Source organism: Pygocentrus nattereri, chromosome 27, assembly GCF_015220715.1.
Source record: "Pygocentrus nattereri isolate fPygNat1 chromosome 27, fPygNat1.pri, whole genome shotgun sequence".
Lineage (NCBI taxonomy): Eukaryota > Metazoa > Chordata > Actinopteri > Characiformes > Serrasalmidae > Pygocentrus > Pygocentrus nattereri.
In genome coordinates this window covers 9,518,252-9,543,229 of record NC_051237.1, presented here as the reverse complement: position 1 = coordinate 9,543,229, position 24,978 = coordinate 9,518,252, and the positions used below count along the sequence as shown (strand labels likewise).

General features: G+C 40.9%; 1 protein-coding gene across 1 annotated transcript in view; it reads right to left on the bottom strand.

The window, feature by feature from the left end:
• gatad2b (GATA zinc finger domain containing 2B) overlaps positions 1–22,741 on the bottom strand; it is a 41,661-nt gene extending 18,920 nt beyond the window's left edge. The window contains exon 1 of the mRNA XM_017692915.2: positions 22,415–22,741. The gene's annotated coding sequence lies outside the window, so the exon portion shown is untranslated. The remainder of the gene's footprint in view (positions 1–22,414) is intronic.
• Positions 22,742–24,978: the final 2,237 nt, after the last annotated feature.

Sequence of the window (24,978 nt, the reverse complement as noted above, 5' to 3'; positions counted from 1 at the left end):
TCGAATAAGCATGGGATATCACTGGCATGGGAATTTTATTGATATGTTAACCTCAAAGATACGTTAGAATAGGCCTATGCAGCTTTCACAAGTTGTGACCCATAGGCTGAGAACATCTGGTTTAGACTTGGTGTACTTTTGGGGACATTTGATGATCTTTGTTCAGAACCCTTCTGCAGATTTTTTTGGGGGGAAAAATAGTGCATTTAAATTTGTAATTTACTGGACTATTTGACAAAACAATCAGAGAGAAAAATCAGAACTTGATTGCTTGTGTGCTGTGCTGCAATGATAGAATCTATGATTGCAGCCCTCTGGTTCAAAAACACCTCACTTCTAGCACCTGTATAGTGCTTAAGAGTCACGTATACTAACACAACTTTTAACTCTGAATGTAACTTTTTTATGCCCATCATCACAGTTTTAATTTTTGTTTCAGTTGTTTTTAGGTTTAGCAGTGCTGGTGTTCTCCTCACTCACTGCCAGCACATAACAAACTAGGCTCTGAGCTCCCTGGTTTTAGCCTCACCATACACTGTTAAAAATAAACGTACCATGCAGGTACATGATTCATTCATCAAGGTACAAACAATGTAAGTGTACCCTCAAAAGGTACAAAAGCGGTTTTAAGGTCCAATGGTGTGCCTTACATGAGTTTTTCCTTGTAGAAAAGTAGATGTTTTGTTTCATTTCATAACCAAATGTTTTAAATCAGAGCATTAAAATAAAACACCTGGAGACGAGACGGGGTTTGTGGAGTCAATACAACTTAGAAAATATAATTCAATGGATTCTGGTACAGTTATGTTCCCTGACTAAAGGTACTGAGATGGATCCTTGAGGGTGCCACCACAGTGACAAAAGGGGCACTGCCCCAGTGACAAAGTCGTGTAGACTTAAAGTGCCCCCATCATTTTTCAGGCATCTTTGACTTTTTCTTGCTTTCCATGTGGCTGTATAGGCAAAAGGACCCAGGCTTTTGAATACTAAATAGAGACCTGTAAATCAGTGTAACAAATTAATACTTGAGTATTTCAATTTCTTTTTGGAAAAACCATAGAGTTTTTTATTATATCACAATGCCAAGACACACTGATACACTCCTAGGGAGTAATGCCCCTATCTCACAAAACATTAGTCTGCTATTTCACAAATAGTGAATTAATGTTTTAGAGGGGCGAAAAAAAAGCAAAAAGCTTAGGTATGTAATGCTGTGCCATGCCATCACTCAATACCACCCACCTCGCATGCGAGTGAGAGTGAGAGAGGGAGTGAGAAGAGATAGACCGCACAAGCGTGCACACACACACACACACACACCCAACAATGGCATCAACCAGCCAATCAGAAATGTGTTGTAGTGCACGTCAGTATGAACCCCCCCTTCACACACACACACACACACACACACACACACACACACACACACACACACACACACACACACTCCTCTGTCCCCCTTTACATAATATAATGACTGTTTCAGTTCAGTCAGCTGCTACAAAAACCAGACTCTCTCTCCCCGACCCGGTCCGCCCCCCGCCCTGCATCTCCGCACACCCCCCACCCCCTACCCAAACCTGCACACGCGCAATCCACCACACACTCACAGCTCCGGGCACTCTGCCAGCCAACGCAGCAGCAGCTCAGGGAGATGAAAAGAAAGAGAACGAGAAAGAGAAAAAGACGAGGACAGAAGAAGAAAGAAAAAGATCGAGGAGGCGAGATATCGGCCCGATTACGGAGGGGATCACCCAAATCATGCTCACCCCCCAACTACCCCCAGTAGTAATAAAGTGCAGTCAGTATTTTCACCCCCTCCCGACCCCACCAAAATCTGCCCTCACCTCATTCTCTGCCGAGTTACTGTACACTGCCATTGATACTAAAGCAGCATATTTGTCGCTCAATTGTTCAGAGTCCAGAACCTTTCTGCCAGTGAGGGTGGGGGACACTTCTAGCCTTACAGTTAGGGGAAAAATACCTTCCCAAAAAAGCTATGGTTTCACGGCCTATGCCAACATAAGACTCTCTTTTGTACCCTTAACCCCCCACCCTCACCATTCAGCTACAGCCGTGCCACACACCACAAAGCCAAAAAAACTGGCCCCTCCCTCCTTCTACACCCCTCCCCCATTTTCCAAAAAAAGTATTTCTTCTGTTTTTTTTTCCTTCCCTTTCCTTGCCCTGCTGTAAAAATAAACACACACGCTTGCTTTCTGGGGGCCCCTTCAAGGTACTGCCGACTCCTATTTTTTGTAATCAATGCATTTATAATGCAAGAGACCCAGATAAAATGTGTGCATGCGTGTGGGGGGGTGGGGGGGGGTGGGGGGGTGGACAGAGGATAAAGAGTAAGAGACTAAGCAGAAGGGGGTGAAAAAAAAAGAAAGAAAGACGGCAGTGCAGTGCGCTCTCCTGACACGCTACCCTGTCATAATGCCAACCCTTAATTCCCTCTCCGCCCATCCCCCCACCAGTATACCATCTTCTTTATGCACACGCCACTGCTGCCTGTCGATCAGATCACTGCTCACAGAAAAATGTCCTCTTGCCTCTGCCCTCTCTCTGAACACCATCACACCCTGACGACCTTCCAAAACCCAAACACACACACACACACACACACACACACACACACACACACACACACACACAATCAAAGCGCTCAGTTTGACACTAGACATAACAGATTTGGAGAGGTTCGTAAAAACAGGCCAAATGCCAGACGATGGGGTGTAATAATAATAAGGCCATTTGTGACCGCATGGTGGAATCCACAGCTCATTTCACGCATGATCTGCATCATGACAATTCATTTGGCTGACGCAACTCCCCGCCCCACCTCCAAAACCAGTGCTTGTGGCATCACATCCCTCACCCAGGGTAGAGCAGGAGTAACGTCTTTAAAGCCGACCCACTCTCCCAACACAGATACACGCTCCCCCCTCCCACCACGCTGATATTCAAAAATCTTGATTCCTTCACGCAAGAGTACCAGAGCATCATCTTAATTTTCTGAGTTTGCAGTGTGATTCATCCCAGGGCACGGCGCTTATCATGAACATGCAGGGGTTTTCGCCCCAGCCGTTCCCCCGACTGCTCCCCCGCATCCTGGCCGGTCCTGGCCCATCTCCCAAATCTGCCTGCGCTCATCCAGCCCGTCTGATCAGCCACCCGCTCCATTGGCTAGATTAAGCCTTCCCCATTTGCTACATCTGATGCACGCACAGACCTCAAAATGGCTGCTGCATCCCCACCAAGGTGTGCACTTAGACAAATGTAAATAAATAAATAAATAAATGCATACACGCACATAAATACTCAAGCACATTGCCGCCCATCAACAGGCAATGGGCGAGTCGCTTTGAGCACCACTCTCATAAATCTTCCCAATGATTGGGCACAGTCAAACAATAGTTTTTGTGACCTTAAATGTAAGGAGGGTGATTTATGGCAAAAGGCAGCCTTTGAGGCAGTAACCCAGTTGGAAGCTGGAAGGAGCAGACTTGCTATGGGGTCATACAGGGTAAGCACTACATACACCAGGAAAGGCAGGCCTTTCTGTGCAAGCCTTACACCGCTATTCTCTCTTTTCCTTCTGGGGATGTGTTTAGGCTGTGGTGAGAAAGTTCATAATTAGAGCAGAGGTTAACCCCGTTTCAGGCACGTCGGGAGAAACTCCATGGGAAAGAGTACTCTTTAAGAGAAGTCTTTACCTGTCAAACACACCCTACTTTTCACATGAACAAAATGAAGGAAAAAAGACTTGTCAACTATAGCTTCTAATGACTTCTGTCCAATGACGAGCTCATTTCTTTATCCCACACTCACTATAATACACTCATTTACAGTTATTTTTTTATTCATGTTGTTCTTGTTGTGTTACTGTTTTGCTGCCGAACGTCAATCAGCAGAGGACATATTCTCCTTTTGATTTGTGGATGCTGTCAAGGTTTGTTCTTCTTGCCCTTAGTGAGTTTCTCCCTGCCATTGTTGCCATTGGTTTGCATTATAATAATAAAAAGGGACATAACAGACATTTTCAGGTTCAATGCAGTTTTTGATTCTGAGGTTGAGATCTGCTTTTCAATATTTTAAATGTAATAAAAGTCTCAACAGAGCTCTTATTATATCAATACTCAGACTGATTTGCCATTTGAGTGTGGGTGTGTTCAGAGAATAAAGCCCCCACCCCACTCACTTTACCCAGATGCCTAGTTCTGATCACTGATAGTGGTTCCCATGGGAAAAACAGGACAAATGAGACCCTCAGAACAGGCCGCGGGCTGTATTGTCCATACAGTTTTCAATTTCCCTATGTTGTCTTGAACCTCAGATTTGTCAATACTGTATTGAAATCAGGGGTGACGCCACACCTCCAAAAGTAGTGGTGCAAAACTCACTGTTTAAAACAAACAAATAAACAAACAAACAGCCGACTGAGTGACAAAATGCTACTTGGCCAGTGACTTACTTGAACTAACTATCATGTCATGCTAATGACCTGTCTCTATAAACCCATTATTCAGAGTTTTTGCAGTATTGTTTCTTCATGTAGTTGTTGGTTTCACATCACAACTGCTAAATGGGACCGAGTTAACGTGCATGTGGATCACAAAGCAAAGCAATAAGAAAGTTTGCTTCTTTATGATTAATTTAAGAATGTGAATTTCACCAATTAGGTTCCTGATGCTTGGCCAAAACAGGTTCTGCTATGCGTGTCCCAAAATTAAAAGTGTGTCTTTGCTATTATTTTATTGCTCATCTGCCGTTATTATTAGCAGCTTGCAATGCAGGCACTATGTGACAGTCTGTAAAGAGTAAGAAGTTAAAACAGGCAGATTATGTGGACAGTACGGAGCTGATGTGTACTGAAAAAAAGCCTCTGGGCTTTGAATCCTGTTGTTTGAGGTGCACCATCACAAAAATGTGTTCCCACCAGAAGCAAACGCAACTGTCCTGATTGAAATTGTTAAATCCTTTCATAAGAAAATAACATCTTAAAGAACTCTTTCAAAACAACAGGTTTGCACAATTACGTGCAGACTGCAAAATCATAGTTAGTAAACAATATTTGCCATCATAACTATGATTTGAACTACTGTTCCTATTGGTTGGAAAATACATTAATTGATTTCCACTGAGTGAACAGTAGTTGCAATAAGTGAACTTACCACAATGTACCACTGCAATCATCTAAACCCTGGTCCCTTACACTGAGATCTATTTAGAGTCAATATCTTAACTGCTGTGTTTGTCCTCATCACATCTGTGTACTGTGTATTGTCATGTCATCTACAGATACATTCTTGGTGGGATACTGGTAGTGAAAGATTTCAGAGAGATAACTTCTAGACACATCCCTCTGACCCATACAGAATGTGTCAGTCAAAGTTTTTAAGGGACTGCAAAGAAATTAATGAACTGTGCAGTTTGAAAAGTGACATGGTTGCAGTATTGACACTGACCACATTCAGCAGAATCTACTGACTCTCATGGCTTTATGAGCCATCTGGACTGGTGAAAAAAGAAGAGTCCAAACAAATTAAAAAACAATTTTCAACCATTTCACAAGCACAGATGAGGTGTTAAAGGCTTAGATATTTTTCAAGTAATTTCAAGTCAAAGCAGCAACACAACACACAGTAAATATATAAAACAAATCAGAGGGATCAGAGAGAAGGAAAAACGAAAAGAAAAAAGTCTTTTGACACTGAGAGCCTATTTACACGGCTCCATGTATTTATGTCCACCAGGTCAAACCCTCATTCATCATATCGAGGTACTCCTTCTGGGAGGAGTTAAGATTATGTACATGACTTGAAAGAATGGAAATAAAATAAAAAATCTGAGTTCTCTGTGGGTCCATTTCATTAAATTTGACATGCTGTATTAACTGCTGTGTCATGAATAAATCTGTGACGACTGCTGTAGTTAGCTTTCTAGCTAGACTCTAGGACTGTTATTAGCATAATAACAGACTCTAAGATGACGTCTACTCATGCACACTCTCACACAAATGTCTACAGTTTGCTAGAGTTCCAGAGAATCATGTGTAAAAGCAAGCAAATCTATCATTTTCTCTCCAATGTCAAAAAAATGACCAAAAAAAAAACGACTTTTTCTTGTTGCTACTAGTATATTGGCTAAAAGAACTAGCATTATAGCTTCTGAATTAGCCAACACTGTAAAGAGTTCTCCAGTGTGACATAGTGATAAGTCTAAAAATAGAAATGAACACATCAAAATACTATTACAGTTTACACCACTTTATTAGGTACACCTGTTCAGTTGCTTGTTAACACAAATAGCTAATCAGCCAATCACCTGGCTGGAACTCAGTGCATTTAGGCATGTAGAGGTGGTCAAGACAACTTGCTGAAGTGCAGCCCGAGCATCAGAATGGGGGAAGAAAGGGGATTTAAGTGACTTTGAACGTGGCGTGGTTGTTGGTGCCAGACGGGCTGGTCTGAGTATTTCAGAAACTGCTGATCTACTGGGATTTTCACGCACAACCATCTCTAGGGTTTACAGAGAACGGTCCGAAAAAGAGAAAATGACCAGTGAGCGGCAGTTGTTTGGACGAAAATGTCTTGTTGTTGTGAGAGGTTAGAGGAGAACGGGCAGAATGGGTCAAGATGATAGAAAGGCAACAGTAACTCAAATAACCAACCGAAATCTCTGAGGAATGTTTCAAACACCCTGTTGAACGTATGACATGAAGAATTAAGGCAGTTCTGAAGGCAAAAGGGGGTCCAACCTTTTACTTTTTTTAGTACCTAATAAAGTGGCAGGTGAGTGTATGTTCTTTTTCACTTAGTGGTCATGTAGTAGACCCCAGGTAACCTTATCCTCACCTGAAAGTGTGAAACGTTGCAAAATAACAGTGAGAATTACACTGGTCAGAGACAGATCAGGCTGAAATGAACATACAATACTCACTGCGGTTCCTGCAACTGTTGCTAAGAAATGACTTTGGTTGCTTTTGCATTTTATTCTTTATTTCATTATTTGTGACGACGACATTGCTTCATTTAGAGTGCATGGTGGCATCTACTGTTTGTCTGGGATGACATTTGGGTGTCAGTCAGTCAGTAGGTAAGTATGACACAGTGACTCTTGTACCCTTGACCACTGGGCAGCTCAGCAAAAAATTGATTGTTGATTCAATAATTGAATTACAGCCACTAATTAACAACATATAGCACCTTATCTTTGGCTCACACAAGTCCTGACCCATATAAAGTCTCTACTGCTGGGAATTTCCTTCTCTTTCTACTCTCTCAAATGGCAGCATAATGGATAACACTACCACCACCTCATACACAAGAGACTGAATGTTCAATGTTCACGCACAACTTCGGCGCTACACCAAAAAGAGCCTTTGGGCAAGAATATAAATATTATATTCTCCTATTAACTGACAAAATATTTACATAAATTAATCTAAAGGTTATAAAAACGGTCATGTCTCATTCAGCTGTGTCACAGATATTTCAAAATGAATCAATGATCCATCTTTAAAGTTTTATAGAGATAAAGTTTAATTGTGAACTTGTGAAAATGCAAAAATGTACAGTCTTGGTTTCTGGTATTGGTACTGCCATTAAATGTTAAATATCAGTTTCTGTTATCAGCCCAGACAATCAAAATTGGGGCATCCCTGAATAACACTGAGTAATATGATTGTATAATACTGCCCCGGTTGTAGATCAGTGACAGTAGCAGACTTGCATGTTTTACAGAAGGACTGAAATGTCACAGAGACGGCGAGCCCTCCTGTGTCGTGGCTTGTATCTGTATGAGCTCACTTTCACAGACGCCAGCACTCCAGCATGAGTGTGACCTCCCTGAGGGCACACAAAGCAGAAATATGACTTCAGCAATGCACTCATGAGCTCACGCCACAGCCATTTCTACACTCGCAGCTCCAGAGGAGACGGACAGCAGGTGACAAAACAACACAGCGGCCAGGCCTGCTTCTAGGCCGACCCAATCTCTGCCACTGTTCCCTCTCTCTTTCTCTTGCTCTTTTGGCCTTTTAAGACCAGGGGAATGTGATGTATTCTGTGGGAAAAGGGATGGAGTGAGGAGGAGTGTGACACGAGGTTAACAAAAAGAAAAACAAAGACAGGACAATTGCAAGAATATGCAATCTCTTAGCAATGTGCCTCTTCCACAAGATAGCCTTCTGATTCAGATTAGTCTGGATGAATCCCTCAAAAAGTTTTGTTTGGGGAATCTTTTGGAGCACTGAGAGATCCAGAGAGCCAAAATTTGAATATGCACCCCCCCCACCCCCAATCAATGAGACCATACTTCCATTAAAGACTCTGTGCACTTCAATAGAACGCTAAAAATAAGCAAGGCAAGAAAGAGTGTGCGAGTGAGAACAGCTTAGCACCATTCTTTAAGTGAACAGTGCATAAAAGCACCATAATCAGTCACTAAATCTGATAAAAAGGGATTACTAGCATTCACAAATTCACTGGAACATTGAAACGGGGAAGAGAAAAAGAACTGCTTGCTTATTAGCAAGTGGCTGTGAGCTAAAATAAGAAAAAACATACCGTCTTAACCCTTAGCAGAGCTTCTCGCTGTACTTCCTGAAATCTCTAAAATGCTTAAGGCTTCAAATTACATCGAATACAAATGCTGAGGCCTATATGTCATGTCCATTAATGCTATAAGGGGACAATGATCATCTATACAATAGAAGCAAATTTCAAATATGGCAGGTTATAATACAGTAGGTTGCTTAGCGTCCAATGCCAAGATCACGCTTACATTCAACAGTGTTTTAAACGTAGCCTGGGATCAATAAGCAATTTGTGCTGCTGAGCATGAGCACTGTAGCAAAGCTCATTGGTTAATTCGCTAATTGGACCACAAACCTCATCAGCCCACACACTGGCATACTGTTACTGTATATTTATTACTCTAAGGAGGGGCTGCTGGCAATATGGCCAGAATTTGCATAAGGCCAGTTTCTGACACTAATGAGGCCAATTAGGCGGATGGCACCCATAGCAACAGAGTTGTAATTGGTTGGCTTCCACTTTCTGGTAGTTGTGAGTAACAGAATGTGGCTTTAGTATCAATGTGCTTCACGGCTGCAAAATCACTATACATTTGATTTTTATTTGGCCGCATCCATCTTTACCCTAACGTTGGGTGAGGGGTGAGCTGCGATGAAGCAAATCGACAGTCTTGCGCCTTCAAAGTGACGCACTACACCCTCCTACACGCTCACTTACACCCATACACTCAATTAACAACCATCTGCATACACCAGAACGCATGCAGACACACAGAGCCATGGTCCCTTCTATCTAAACAAGCAGAAATGTCCCTCTCAGCCTGGGCACGCAGTGCACTAGACACACCTAGATGTGGATGGCATCTCCTGCTCGCACTCCTTCAGCCATAACACTTAAAGCCCTGATCTTCATTAAACAAGACAACAGCTCATTGTGTCCGTTGCCATGACAACAGGCCCTTCTATTTTTAAGCCATGCCACTAATCAATTCTTGTTCTGCTGTCGCCCGAGGGAGGGAGGGACGTTTTGGGAGGAGGGTGGGGGCAGTAGAAGGGGGCAAAAGGGGAGAAAGTGTGTGTGGGGGTGTGAAGTTGAAGACAAAGAGACAAAATAGAGAGAGAAAAGAGAAAGAAAAAAAGAGAGAGACGTGAAAGATCGAGGGAGTGCACAACAAGAGCAGTGAGACACTGACAGCAGTGGCAGACTCAACAGCAACTAGAGTAGACCTCTGTGAGGGAATGCCTCTGTCCCTCAGTGCTAACCAGATTTTCTCTTCAATTAGCTGCTAGACCTGCTAGGAAGCACTCCTAACTAGAGAAATCACGCAGTACAGCAGGTACAAAACCCACACAAAACTACTCTGGTGCATCCTGTTCATTTGCCAACAGACAGCCTGCAGAAACTCACAAGCTCATTTCCATCTGCTTGTTTGGATCCTTTGCTGCTTCTATTCTATCGGCTGTTTCCAAAAGATGAGAAAATCTCTTTCCAAAAACGCCACCGATGTATAGATAATTTACACCTAGTACTGGTGGTCCTCACTTACGTCACTAGCTAGACTATGCCCACAGTTAATCACAGTGTGGTCTGATCTGGCTAAACCATGAATAAATGAAAATACTCTATAGGGTTACAGTACCGCTGAGCCTGTCTCTGAAAGGCTGTACAAGGTTAGAGAACCAGCGGATGCAAGTAATACCATGACCCTGCACACAGACATGTACAGCACTGTAGAGATAGGAATCATGAGGAACTCTGAATATTTATAGGATGTACTATTTGATATCTGACCAGACTTCATCAACATAATCAAAAATTTCCCTGGCACTGGACATTAAAGGGGAATTCCACTGAACATAAATCAGTCGAGAGACATAAAGAAAGTCATTCAGAGTGTTCTGATGTGAAATGGTCTGTCATAGCGAAACTTGCGTCTTTACAGCGGTGGCGATAGAAACCAGGAGTCATAATGTCTAAAACACAAATAGCCATTTTATTTACTATCCAAAACAATCAGTGAATCTACACTTCTCCTTGGTTTTATATGTCATGTGGATAACAGTAAAAAGTTATACAGATGAAAAAATAAGTTTTCTTTGGGTACTATATGGCTTTCACAAATGTACCCCTCTATCATGAATGGATAGCAAAAATAAATAAAAAAAAACAATAATAAAAAAAATCTAACATTTTTTAGGAAAAACTTTTCTGAAAACTATCATATACAATGACTCATGCATCAGGCAGGATATTCCTAACCGTCATACAATATCTTTGTTACTTTTAAACAATCCAGATGTCCCATCACCACCACTGCCAACAACAGTGACCAACAACTGTACGTTTCTCTAGACTGGAGCACTTCACATCAAACTACTCTACTCTGCACTAGTAAATGCAAACTTTTGATATTTCAATAGCTCTTCAGCATGTTAGTGTGCAAGCAGTTCAAGTAATTTTGGCAACTAGGCACCTTATTTTTTATACTTCTTGAAGTTTGATCTTGGAATGTAACAATACAAATATTTCACAATTTTCAATTCAGGACAAGATCCGATTCAACGTTTGTTAAAGTAAACCCCAAAAATCCCAACCTTTCAAATTTAGAAACAACTTCAGAAGCAAAGCCCTTCAGAGGGTTTGTGTGTTCATAGCATAAGCTACTACTTCAACAACATCACAGACCACTGGCAGTGGGTACTGCTTGGGGAGACTGAAGGGTATACCAGAGATACAGTTCTACCATGTTTCCAACGTTCATTTTATTGATTTTTCAACACTGTATTAAATTTGTATGTTTGCTATTCTTTCATTCAGATAGTGTCTCTTCTTCAAGACAGGGTCCATACCTGGCTCTACATCTATACAATAGGAGAGGGGGGATGAGAAGAAGAAAAAGGAAAAGATGAAGAAGAAAGAGAAGGAAAAAAATAATACAATCTACTACAAGAGAATATCTACTGGCCCACTAACACAGTTCCCACTGCACTGCAATGCTCTGGGTTGGGAAAAAAAGTCTTGAATGTGCTCAAATATGCACAAGGGTGAGACAAATTTCAACATGGGACTTTCTAAAAGTAAGGGGGATTCCATGATTTTAGAACTGAAGTGCCAAGACAAGACACTGAATCAGCACAAGCAATCTACCTTACCTAGATTAAAGACAAATGTTCCAATGAAACCACACAAATTCAAAACCTACAGAGGAAAACTATAGACATGAATAATCTACCTGCAGTGAGGGCACCTTGAGCCCATCACCAGAGCTATGAAAGGAACTGTGAGAGAAAACTCTGATTAAAACTGACTGGTTAGAACACCAGATGACACATTTAGAAGCTGGTACAAGTTAGCCAATTGTTTGTCCACTGTTAACCTTTTGCTTGCCAGAATTTTTTTTGTTGCCAGGAAGGGAAACTATGAGCTATTTCCTTTATGAACAGGCACAAACACTACATTACTGCTCCATGCTGAACTGCTTTCCAAGATCTAGTTTATTTGCAGTGAAATGACCTACACACACAAAAGGAGGAACTGCAAGTTAAAGCCTTTACAATGGTGCATGGTTTTGATTACTTGTCCAGAAAAAAAAATCCTTGAAACAATGGCACAATTATATTTCTGATTAAAATAATAATCATAATAAACAATAAAAACAAGCACAATGTGAAAACAAAACCTTGAACCTGTTTGCAAGCCCAGGAACTCAGAATCCATAAGCTTCTGTATGTGCCTTTGGACACTGTTGATGAAGCTGAAGTCAGTCTAAGCGAGAATTAGACTCCTGTGTCTTTAAAAAAAGCAGCGAGTCACAATATCTTTTTTTCGTTCTTTCTTTTCTTTTTTTTTTTTTTTTAAACCCAGGGTACCCAGTGGAGTCAAAATGCGAGAGAGCCAGTCTAAGCCGGTTTGTAACCTCAGGGTATGGAATTATCTCTTAATATGTAGCCGTTAGTGGTCAGGACGTCACACGAAGACAGAGAAAAAGAGAAAAGAGAGAGAGAGAGAGAGACAGAAAGAGAAAAGAGAAAGGAGAGAAAGAGAGAGTGGGGGGGGGGGGGGGGGGGGGGTAAGGGGAGGGGCATGAAGCTCCTGTGCTTTCAGGGCAGCAAGAGAAAAATGTACTTCTTGCGAGACGCTGAATCTAAAACCTGGCACCTTGACAAGAAGGCTCATTGCGGAACTTCAGACCACAGGGTGGGGCATACGTTGTTTAAACAAAAAAAAAAAAAAAGAGGAAAAAATGCTGGAACTTGAGCCATCTGGAGAGACTGAGGTAGCACAGAGATTTTAAAATGGGGCTGATCTGGGCAGGAGGGAAGGAGAGTAAGCTGAAGGGAACAAAGAGTGTGACATGTTTAAAGCAGGAATAAGCAGATGCAACCAAAACGCCACACGACTCAATGTACATATCTATTAATCAAAAGCACAGCATCAGTTCACCTTGCATGTTTTTACACAAATAATGGCCTAACAAGTTGAGCAGAAATCTGATGAGAAATCTATCTGAACCTCAAAGTAGCAGGCGTAGAAACACACACATTCTGGGAAAACAACATCACTCCACCAGGAGCAGGAGAATGAAGAGATGGACTGCATGGGAGACACACTGCTTTTCACATCCATATTTCAGTTGCATTCCACACTGTTAGAAATAAACGTCCTGTGCAGGTACATTTTTCATTCATCAAGGTACAAACAATGTAAATGAACCCGTAAAAGGTACAACAATGGTTTTAAGGTCCAACTGTGGACACCTTGAATAAGTTTTTTCCAGGCAAAAAGCATGTATCTGTACCTTATCATAATCTAATGCTTTAAAACAGAAAGGTAAGATAAAAAGCCTGGAGATGAGATGGGGTGTGTGGAGTCAACACAACTTATGTTCCCTAACTAAAGGTACCGAGATGTACCCTTGAGGGTACCACCCCGGTGATAACAGGGGTACTGCCCCAGTGACAGGTGCGTACCTTTTTTCCTGAGAGTGCACCATCAACAGGACACATATCACACATACTGTTCAAATTGAATGATCAAGAAACTAAGAAACAATGCAGCATTTTGTGTGTTGAGGGGGGTGGGGTGGGGTTAAATGGCTAAGCTTCTTGCATTTAGTAAGACTAGTAAGACACAATATAAGATTATGGCAATTGGGAATCAGACCCTGTACCTGTGCAGCTAAAGATGGTACCCTTTAAATCTAAACAAAACAGTTCAGTCCTCATTTGTGATACACAACACAAACTAGAAATGCATGATATTGTCAGCAGATCATTTCTGAGGTTGAATGTATTGTACTATAGCAGCAATAAGGATGGCTGATATAGCAAAATTATAACAATACTTTCAGACATTCTTGCGATAAACAACACAAGAGGTTTTTAAAAGGTATGTGAACAATTAATTCTCAAAATGCACCAGTTATCAACACTAGTGTCATTCAATAATGATACTTCTAGGTACTCTTAGGTACCCATGATATTCTTAGAAAATGTTAATTTATCATGATAATATCATCGTATTACCCACCCTCAGCCAGCAACATTTAACACTGTACACAGATGACAGGTGTCATCAGTCCGGGGGGAAAGTTTAGGGAAAAGGTCAGTAGACCTTGGAGATGATAGACCGATGTGCGAAGAGATGCCTGAGGTGATGAAAAGATGCCAACCTTGCAAATTCACAATAGGGAAAATGGGGAAAAGGGCAAATTAATGACAGGTCCCAGATCATAGCTAAAAATCCCCCTGTGGTAAGTGAGACATTAATTAATTAATTAAAAGGGGTTATGTTATAAACAGTAATGGAATGTAAGGCATGCAATAGGATTCACATCACAAATTTTAGGTATAAGAAGAGGAACAAAAGACGTATTAGTCAGCACTGGTGCTTTACAGCAACATTGCTTAGTCAGCTAAAATCCAGCAATCATCTGAGCACAAATCAGCAGTGAAACTGTCCCAGTACCAATGCTAGCCCTTTCACTGCCACATATATCTCTCCTGAGGTCTATTACCTAGTAACAGCATGGAAAACAATGCAGAAAGTTTAGGTTATTCTTTAGTTATAAGGGTCAGTAATAAGTCTGGAGGTTCTGGTGGATCTGTGAATGTTAAGTGGTTAGAAGGGGTTGAATCTAAGAGTTCTACTCTAAGCTCAGGTTTTCATAGCTGTTACTGCATTTAATCATAGGGATGCCATCTGAATGTTTTTGCACAACCCTTTTAACTTACAGCTTACAAAAATCAAGAATGTCTGCTGGGTCATGAACACAAGAACCAGAGTCAATATTCTATAAATGTTCTGTAAAGGTCAAAAGTGAAAAGTTCTTTCATTGTCTGCTATATTTGAAGGTGTGAACAAAGCATATTCGACCTACATGTGAACAAACATTAACAAGATAAGCTACTGTAAAAGTGTGTATACCTGATAAATGAACAGTACAGTTAGAGGTGGCCATCGCAGAGCATATTTACTATACAAAATGCTTTTCTGAGAATATCACAAGAACTGTCGGTACTTAAAGACGAGCAAGTTCATGTGTCATTAAAAAGTGGTTTAGGAATGGCTAGAAGTAGTGTGACCATCAAAATCACAAGTCCAAGAGAGCACAACTGGTATTTATTGAATGAAGTGACATAACACCAAATGCTTTTTTTTAAAAAAAAAACTTTTTAAAAAGCTTAGTTTTCAGCAGGTGTTTTGCTGTTTATTTCAACCTTTTAAGCATTAAAAAAATAAAATAGGTAGCAGGGACACACCAACATGGAAACTGTGCGCTGATGCAAATATCCAATATTTTCCTTACACATCTGCTCATGCAGATTTGTAAAGTTGTATAAACTGTAAATGTGCACTATAAATCCATTGTAGAAAGTACACAGAAACACAATATTTACTTCTACAGGGTCACAAATGCAGAAAAATGGAAAAAAAAAAATGCACACATCACAATATTCCAGCATCGCTTAAACATTCTGCTCCAGAATACAATAAATGGCATTACGCATTTTTTATACTTTGATACATGAACTATAGGAGCCTCTAGCAACTTCAAAAAAGTTAGTACAGCACTGTCTTGTGCCTGTATTCCATATGCGTTATATCTTCTCCTCTGGGAGACTTCATATATGACCAAGTGGCCATGCTAAGCTCCCTTTCCTTCTGTTTTGATGAACCTGGTTGAGCCCTTATCAATGCTTCTAATCTCATGCAGTATGCACCGACATCTGACAATTTATGCGGCCCAATGGCAAACTTCAAATTCAGTTATTATCAAATTAACAGCAACCAGAGCACCGCTCTGAACAGACTAATGAATCTTCAGGCACGTCAGCTCTCAGGATTTTTCATGGCAACACATTGTGGAGAAGTCATACTGCAGTCTTCAAATTCACATGGTTCTTCCTTGCTGTCAACTTATTTATGTAGGCCTGTGGGTCACTACGCAGCTATCTACAGTCGAATTTTCCACTTTTCATATGTATGCATTTCTCTTCCATCATGGTAAGAGGCATATTGTGCTGTTTCCTGCTGCTGTTTATCTAGCTCAACCGTCAGGAAGGCCCTCTAATTAAACTTCACAGGGAGCCATTCATCTGGGCTGATTGTTTCTGTGTGGGGTTTAATAACGCTTCCATGAGGCCTGCTGAACACAGGCGCTCCATTCAGGTGTTAACAAGAGCAGCATAACAACACACTACTACGCAACCCAGTCAAGTAAATGAATAAGATATTCTTACTCTCCATCATATCAAGACCACAGACGTTGAAACAGTGATGAACAGCCTGCAATTTTATACATAGTCCCAGACTGGGGACCAAACAGCACAATATCAGTGACAACTCAAGCCATCTCAGAATTTGTGGCATGTGTTACATGCTTGTTAGCAGAAACTGAATGGAGAGTCTGAGATGAAATTTCATGGAGGCATCTTCAGGAGATCACGAGGAACATGACTTTCTCTGGTTTAAGTATTGTACAATGCAGAAGCATTGTATAGGTAAAACTGGGTCTCAGTTGCGCATTGTGTTGTCCATTGAAGGGATTTCTAATAAAAAGCAACCATTCATGCTTGTAGAGAGGAACCTGACATTTACAGCCACTACACTTATTTGGCATGCAATATTCTCATGTACTGACTGAATGAAGATCTTTCTCCTTCAAGCATCAAGATACTCAATAACACTGCATGCCTGATGGTATGAAACAGCCTTACTTCATTTATCATAGGATGTACATGCTACCTTTGCCAGCCACAAAGAAGAGAGAAGACGAGAGACAGTCAATTGGAGACATCCTTTGGGTGAAAAAACACAAAAGAACTCTATGTGGATATTTAGTTCTGTGCAGAAGTCAGAGGCCACCCTTAATATCCTTAATTCCCAGTGAAAGCAGCTATTACGTACAAGTTATTAATTTTGGGGAGATATTAACTCTGATGAGAGTGGACATAATGAAAGGAAACATAGGAAAAGGAAACATGGGATAAAGCACACATTTCTAGATCTAAAGTTCAGAAAATGATTACAAGAAATACAGAAAAAAAGTACTTCTAGCAACCATGCAAAACCTGGTGGACCACCAAAACTGTCAGCATCAGATAAACAGTACTTAAAGCGTTCATCTTTGAGAGGGAGGAGAGAATCAAGTTCCACTTTTGCTTCAGATCTGATAAAATCCACTGGTTTTTCTGTCCTCCCTTCCACTGTGAGAAGACAACTCAGTGCTATGGGCCTGAAAAGATGTGCCGTTGTCAGGAAACTGTTACTGAGAAAAGAAAATAGACAAAAAAGAAGAAAATCTGCAAATCAAAGACACTGCTGGTGTTCTCAGCACAATGAACTGTCCACCCCAGACTCCGGAGTTCAGCATCATTCAATGTGTTTGGTATCAGTTGGATTGTGAGAGGCAAAAAAAAAAGTAACCAACTTCTAAGACTGAACTTCTGTGGTGTGAAAAAGTACTCTAATAAAAAATAAATAAATAAAAGCAAGTGTCCTGAAAGGAATGAAAGGTGGACACTGCAAATATTGAAAAAAAATACATTTAACTGTTGAGGCTTCTGTGCAATTTTATATTAAACATATTCTTCCAGCTTTTTTTTTTGGCCTGGCCACTGTGACTGGAAATTAAATAACTGAAGCATGGTCTCTGACTTTTGCACAGCACTGTAAGAGGGTGAGACTGGCCAGCTGACAGAGATTCATGCCTTTTCAAGTGCACAGGCACAAGATGTTAGTAGGATACATGCTCCTCACAAGTGACAAAACTTTTGTAACTTGTCCAAGCATCTGCCAAAGACTTAGGGGACTATGGAAATATAATTATAGATTTGTGCTATTTATACCCACCGACCTTAATCTATATGTGCCTTATGCCACTTTATTGTTAATTTCAGGACCTTCTCATATTCAGATCATTTTTTTATTATTCTATTTTTCTACAATTAGTGTTTATTTTTATGATTAGTGTTTAGACTTCTTTTAGTGTCTATTTAATATATATATATATATATATATATATATATATAAAACATGCTTCATGTTTACCATCTATTAAATTGTATCTCTACACCATGCCTGAGAGTAAAATCATTTCAATACTCTGTATGTCCTGTACATATTGTAGTACTGACAAAGCTGACTTGACTTGAAAAAATGTTCTGCTGTATTGCTTAAAATAAGTTATAAATTGAGAAGATATGAACAGGTTACTGTGGCTATAACAACACACTGAACATGTCTAGTTCTATAGGTTCCCCAAACACTGACACATGCGTATCTCCGGCAAATCAACAATCACAAACACAATAGCAGATACAATATTCTACACACGTGCCTTTAGCTTTTTTGTTGTCGCAGTGCTTGTTTATCACAAGCATTCATTAGCAACACACATATCAATTAGCAGCATGTGCTAGCAACCAAGAAGGCTTCTCCCCCTCAAAGGAGTTTCACTTGGGTGGATTTTGAAATAAACTTAATTTTCCTGATTAAGAGCTAATTATGATGATTTCTTGCTCCTTAAAAAGAATGCTCAAATCTATTTAACATTACTACGGGTCACAAAATGAACACTGATTTTGAGGGGGTTTCCATAAACTCCCTTCACGAGATAAAGAAGCTACACACTTCCAAGGATATGAAAATACATCAGCCACTTGCGAGAATGAACCGCCTCTTGTTATGGTACTTCTCTTGCTATTTTACTAAATGTATGTTTATAAGCACAGAGCCATATAATTCTCTGCTAGCCGTACAGAGAGACCTCCCCAAATTCTCTGACACAAATACACACACACACACACACACACACACACACACACACACACACATACATAGTAGTTTTGAAACTTATGTCCAGGTATGTCCCAAGCAACCCAGGTATGAGGTTTGTTTATTTTACCTATACTTTAGTTAAGAGTTGACCCAAATATAGGAGTAGTTTTTAAATGATCATAAATGTTTAATTACCAACTTAAAAACTTGAGTGTAAATGAAAACTGCAACATACCGTATGGAGACTTTTCTGAGGTATGACAAGCAATAACATCTAGAAAACAACACATAAACATGGTTACGCATGTGCAAATTTAACTGTAGGTATTTACAATGCTGTTCCTATAGTCGCCTATAAAACCAACACTTGTTCACTTCACGGCGCAGATCCGTAGGCCTCATCACACCAAGTGAGAACAGTTTGTCAAAGTGTCAATTAACTGAACACTGTTTGACCTAGCAGTCCATTGACAGGGTTCTTTGTATCCCACTCCCACAGAAAAACTAAGAGCCAAACTTGATGACAAAACAGAGAAGAGAGGAACACACCACTTAAGATGGCGGTACAAAGAAAGCACAGAGGTTAAGAGATCGATATATGAGGACATCTGGCAGTCATATTCTTACCACTCAGAACGGACTCGGCCAGTGTTCATCTAACAAAACTTCAGGCCAGGTAGTCATATTTCACCGCTATATATCTGCTGGTGCACGTTTACATAACAAGTCGCTTTGTTGTGTCTACCAGTGATGTGTGCCAAGGGGACACGGCTAATTCTAAACACTGCCTTTTCTGACGATTTAGCAGTTTTGAAGTAAAGCCAAGGCAACTACTTTGTGGGGCCACAGTCATAGCCTACAGCTCAGCTCTAGCTGTGATTCTTTTCTGGTACATTACCTCAGCCGTCAGTAGCATGATGTGGATGTATCAACCATACAAACCCAAATATGGTTCAAGGTTGGGAGAAAAATCTCATCAAATTCCACTGAATATATATATATATATATATATATATATATATATACACACACACACACACACACACACACACACACTGTTATAACAGTATATATAACAGTGTTTTAGCATAGTGGATAGAACTGCACCACCATAACATCTGGTACAATGCACACTTTTACTGTTGCGCATCAGTGTTAAAATCTACATTGATAAAAATTAGGCATCCCCCCCCCCAAAGTCTTCGCTCTGTGTGGTGTATTCCATCTAATCACCTGCCGACACATATCGTAAGTCGCGTGGGTTTAGCTATACCAGGCAGTCACTGGAGATAAGACGGCCATGCACCATGGAAATTAAAGAGAGCACACTGCATGAAATCCCTTCACAGGCAATGACCACAAGCTGGGGTGCTTTGACTGAGGTGATGAATAGCCAAAAAAAAAAAAAAAAGGTAGAAAAATAAATACAACCCTACTCCTCTATCTTCCATCTGAAGAGAGGGAGAAACAGTCCACACAAAATACCTTTGAGCAAAACAGTCAATAAGAACACTGTTTGGACCCCTCCTGAGGATGTAATACTAGTGGGGTAACCCTCACAGTGTGCAGTAGCCTCTTTCAAAATGAGCAGGAGGGGAAAAAAAAAAAACACAACAACTATTGCCTCCCATCGGATGTGTCTGCTGTGAAAAAGTGGTCTTAGGGACCCCATAACCATTCATTTCAGTAGCAGATGATGGGCACTAAGGAGGACAACTACGGCCTCCACAGCTCAGAGTCAACAGAGACAACTGCTTGATTCAAGGGCCACTCACTCAATACCAGCTGTTTTAATACACATTTCATTTATTATGCAAATCTATACCCAAAATGAAAGCTTGGATACACAAAAAAAGGCTGAAGTCATCAGAGAAGGCGTGAAAGGAAAAGTTTCCATACTGTCCCTTTAACATGTACAGTGTTGTAAGACAACTGGGAATTTTAATGACTAAAAGAGCACAGCAACAATAAGTCACTCACGACAGCACTTCATGCACATGACATGAAGCAAAATAATAATTATAAACTCACTGTAGTTTTTGTCATAAGCTTTCAGCCTTTAGAAAGCAACTCCACACAATACAGCTGCAGGTCCACAAAGAGAATAAATCTGAAAAGAGCAGAGGTTCTCCAGAACGCACCTGCAGTAGTCTGTTTCTCCTATCATGCTAAGAGTTCTTGGAGTTGAAAACAGTACTTAAATCAAACCGTTAAGAAATTTTAATATCTGAATAAATCCCATTTAACACTAAAGCATCTCTTAAGCCTTCTAAAAATGTTCTGAATTACTGAAAGAAAGACCTGATTCATTCATTTCAACACGTGTGGAGTTCAACTACCTTACCATCCTGCTGTAGTGACCTAATCAGAAATGCTAGAATAAGTCTTTAGAACTGTTTATCTATAAGTATGTTATAATATTATATATCATGCTGACGTCCGTGTCATACCATCATCCTCTACCCTTTATGCTAAAAACAAAACAAAACAAAAAAAGCAACTTCAGCAAGGAAATGAACTCTCTACAGCCAAGTTGGAGACGACTGCCTCTAGAATACACACTAAAAACACACTTGGACTTGGACTTGGACAGTCTGTAACGTTACAGCCTACAAATTAGGCGCCGTCTCACTTTTGACGTGTCTGCAGCACCAAGAATAATAGACTGCATATATTATTGATCAGAGTTTCTTTCCAAACGTCATCTCCATCCGTTTATCAGTGGCTCCCTGTTGGTTACGATCAATGCATGCATTCACGTTGGAATTAAATTTCAGCCTTTCCCCCTGTCAAGTGCTGGGCAGCCATTTGCGTGCATATGGAGCAAGTTGAGAGAACGTCCTCACTTACGTAAATGGCTGATGCATTTTCGGATCTTTTTTTTTTCTAATTGTACAGCCATCAGCTCTGCCGTACACTACCGTGTGCCCCTCAACATAGTTCAGCAAATACCCAGTGCTCTGAGCGCTTAGAACCAGCGCTGAACCCCCTGTTTAACACTAACTTCTTCCATTACGTTTCCTAGATGAATTATAAAAGGTATAATTGGTATATTTTAGTGTGGGGGGTGTTCATTGTGTGTGCCGCTGCACTACAGTAGCCTCAGCCCGGAGGACGCGAGGCTGGCTCTCTCGCTCCCTCTCTCCGCCAATCTGGCTTAAACCCCCAGAGACACGGGATGAAACAATGAAACGCTTTTCGAACAGAAAATATTGCAAATCTACCCGAATCGAGCGAAAGTATTTCTTCAATTTTCCCACATTTTCGAATCGACTGGCTCGGACGAGACCCGTTCGGCTTGAGGCGCTGCGCCGAAGACAGTCTGAGATCATTTTAATACTATTAGCCAGCCACTTTGAACTAACGTTCCTACGCGCTCGTTAGAAACCTCTGCGAGCCAGCAAAGCCGCCACGCTATTGTCTGGTCATTCGTCAAAATGTTTGAAAACCGTTTGTTGCTAGTGCTTTCCGACCGCGTTTTAGCCCCATTGAACGCTCGCCTGTACAACTCGAGTGCTCAAATCCCGCCGCTGTACATTCAAAAATCACGTCCCGTCCCGGCTAGGCCCCGGCTGAATCCCCGGACTCACCTGACTTGCCTTCGCCCTTCAGGTTGCTCTGGATCCGGGTTCACTCGCTGATCCTGAAGCGCCGCAGTAGCTCCTCACGACCAGTCCCCGGCACCGGCAGGCAACACAAAGGCGCTGATTGGGCCTCGACAGGCGCTCATCCCCCTCGGTCTCTGCCCAGACAGACGGGTTATTGGTCGGCGGCTGTGTCGGAGACGCGCCCCTATTAAGGTGTATGTTGTTGTCTGTGTCTGGAGGGGAGGGGACAAGGAGCTCAGAAAATGATGGGAAACTAAACGGGTTGTTATGCGCGTCGTGTCAGCAGCACAAGGCGAAGCTTTACTACATGGGCAGATAAATTGGGGACAGCCATATTAACTCCCTTCTCCACGCCATCAGGGCCGATCGACTCAGTCTTTTTAAGCAGCGCCGTTGTCTCGTCGAAGCGATTTATTTTAGCACGTTGAGCGTTGTCCAAAAGCCTGAGCTACAGGCTACACTTTTACGGTCGTATAATAAGCATCTTACTACAAAGGAACGGTAGATCGTCGTGAACTTGGTGGGATTCTTCAGCACAGACAGGCTGAGGAAAAAAACGAGCGTAGCAGATTATATTTCCGATTAAATCAGTGACATGCTGTGACAAATCGCAGTTATTTGCGCTAATCTTTACATTAAATAGGATAACACATGTAACTGGCGACAAAGCGGAAAGGTTTAAAATAATAATAATAATAATTAGAATCATAATTATGATTATAATGTCAACAACAATAACTATTATTATTGTTGTTATTTTTATTATTACTATTATTAATAATATTAATATTGCGGTTTTTTATTTCATATTGGTATTCACAATGTTATGTTGTGGCCTACATAACACGGGCAACAATGCAAACAATGCACTCCTTTAGGCGTCACTGACCTATTTTATAAACTGGTTGATGTCTTGATTTTGTCATTTTTTTTGTCAGTTTTTTATAGCGAGCAAAAAAATTAAAAGGATCTTCCTAATTAGCCTCGACTGAATTTGTTAGTACTGGCATGTAGAGGAATTTCAGGCGGACCTGTACAACGCTAGCGGTGGTGTCTGGACTTCATTAAGAAAGCCTACTGGTCACATTTCGTAATCAAGCATATTTCCTAAAGCTCCTTGGCTCAGTAGGGGCTGATCTGAACGAGCCAGCGCTCTTACTTTTTGGCCATTGTGCTTTTTTATACATATAAATGTAATACTGAGGACATTACATAGGCTACATAGGTTCCTTCTCAAGAAAAGATTGTCAGACCGCACGATCACGTTTTCCAGTGCTCTGCCGGGTTCTACCGTTATGGTGGGCTGTTCTTTTATTAAACTTTTATTGTTTGTTAACAGCAGTGCTTACTGAGCCCTCTAGCGGCGGTGGGACGTTAGGGAGTTGAAGGTAACATCTCACACAGAGTACATGGATGAGGCTAAAGTGAGACTGATTATTCACATGTGCAACTTCAGGAGTCACACTGACAAGCATGAGGTCCTAAGTGAGCGACAGCCTGTTCCCCCCAGAAAAAGTATATACCTTAATGGATTTATCTTTTCATGTGACTTTACAAGAGAAGCATGTAACAAGACTGCCCAGCACCGCTCATCGAGATCTACCTTCCTGCACAAAAACAAAGATAAAATTAACATCATTTAATTAACTATACATTTTCAACTGGAGCAGATAGCATATATGACAACCACAGCACAAGGAGCTGATGACATACATATGTTTCGAGCATACAGAAGTTTAGCGACAGCCTGTATTTACCACACCTCCCTCTAATGTTCAGATGTTCCTGAGTGCTTTGATAAACTGTTAGATTAGGCCTGGAACGAATCGCTGCAGGGTGGCGAGGCCTTCAGCAGCAGGGTTGGGCACCTCTGATGTAAGACTTTTGGGTAATTATACTTGAAAGGAGCTTCCACTGCTCCCAATCAGTTAGTTTTTTAAGTTTCCATTCCAGCTTGTTCTGCAATCCTGCTTGGACCTGATGTAGTTTTCCTTATAGTTGACCTTTAGTCGATTTACCCAGACTGTAGAAGTTAATGAGCACAAATTCGACACGCAGTTGTGAGGAGAAAGTTGGATTTATTGAAGACATCTTCATGCAGAGATGTTAATAGGTGACGGCTTTCTTCTTTCTCCTGCCACAGAACACGAGTAACCGAATGAACTCACATGCATTGGAGATACCATTGTGACAGTTATACAGTCCATTGACCGTCAGTTACATTCACACTTCTGTATTTATTTAATTCATTTGATTGACAGAGCCACCTGCAGATTAATCTGGTCCAAATCCAATGATCAGAGAAAGAAAAGTAAGAAAATGGCTCTGATCACTAAAATTATGTGGTAGTTTTGTTCATTGAAAAACATGCAATCTTTGAGAACGATAGGAAAGAATGATTGTCAGGTCTTGTCATATATTACACTCCAGATATTAAAGGATTTATTGTGGTTTAGATGATGAATAGGAAAACCCGATCATGATGTACAGTATACTGTATTTTCCAGAGAAGAGTTTATTTGCAGTTCACTTTCTATTTGGGTATT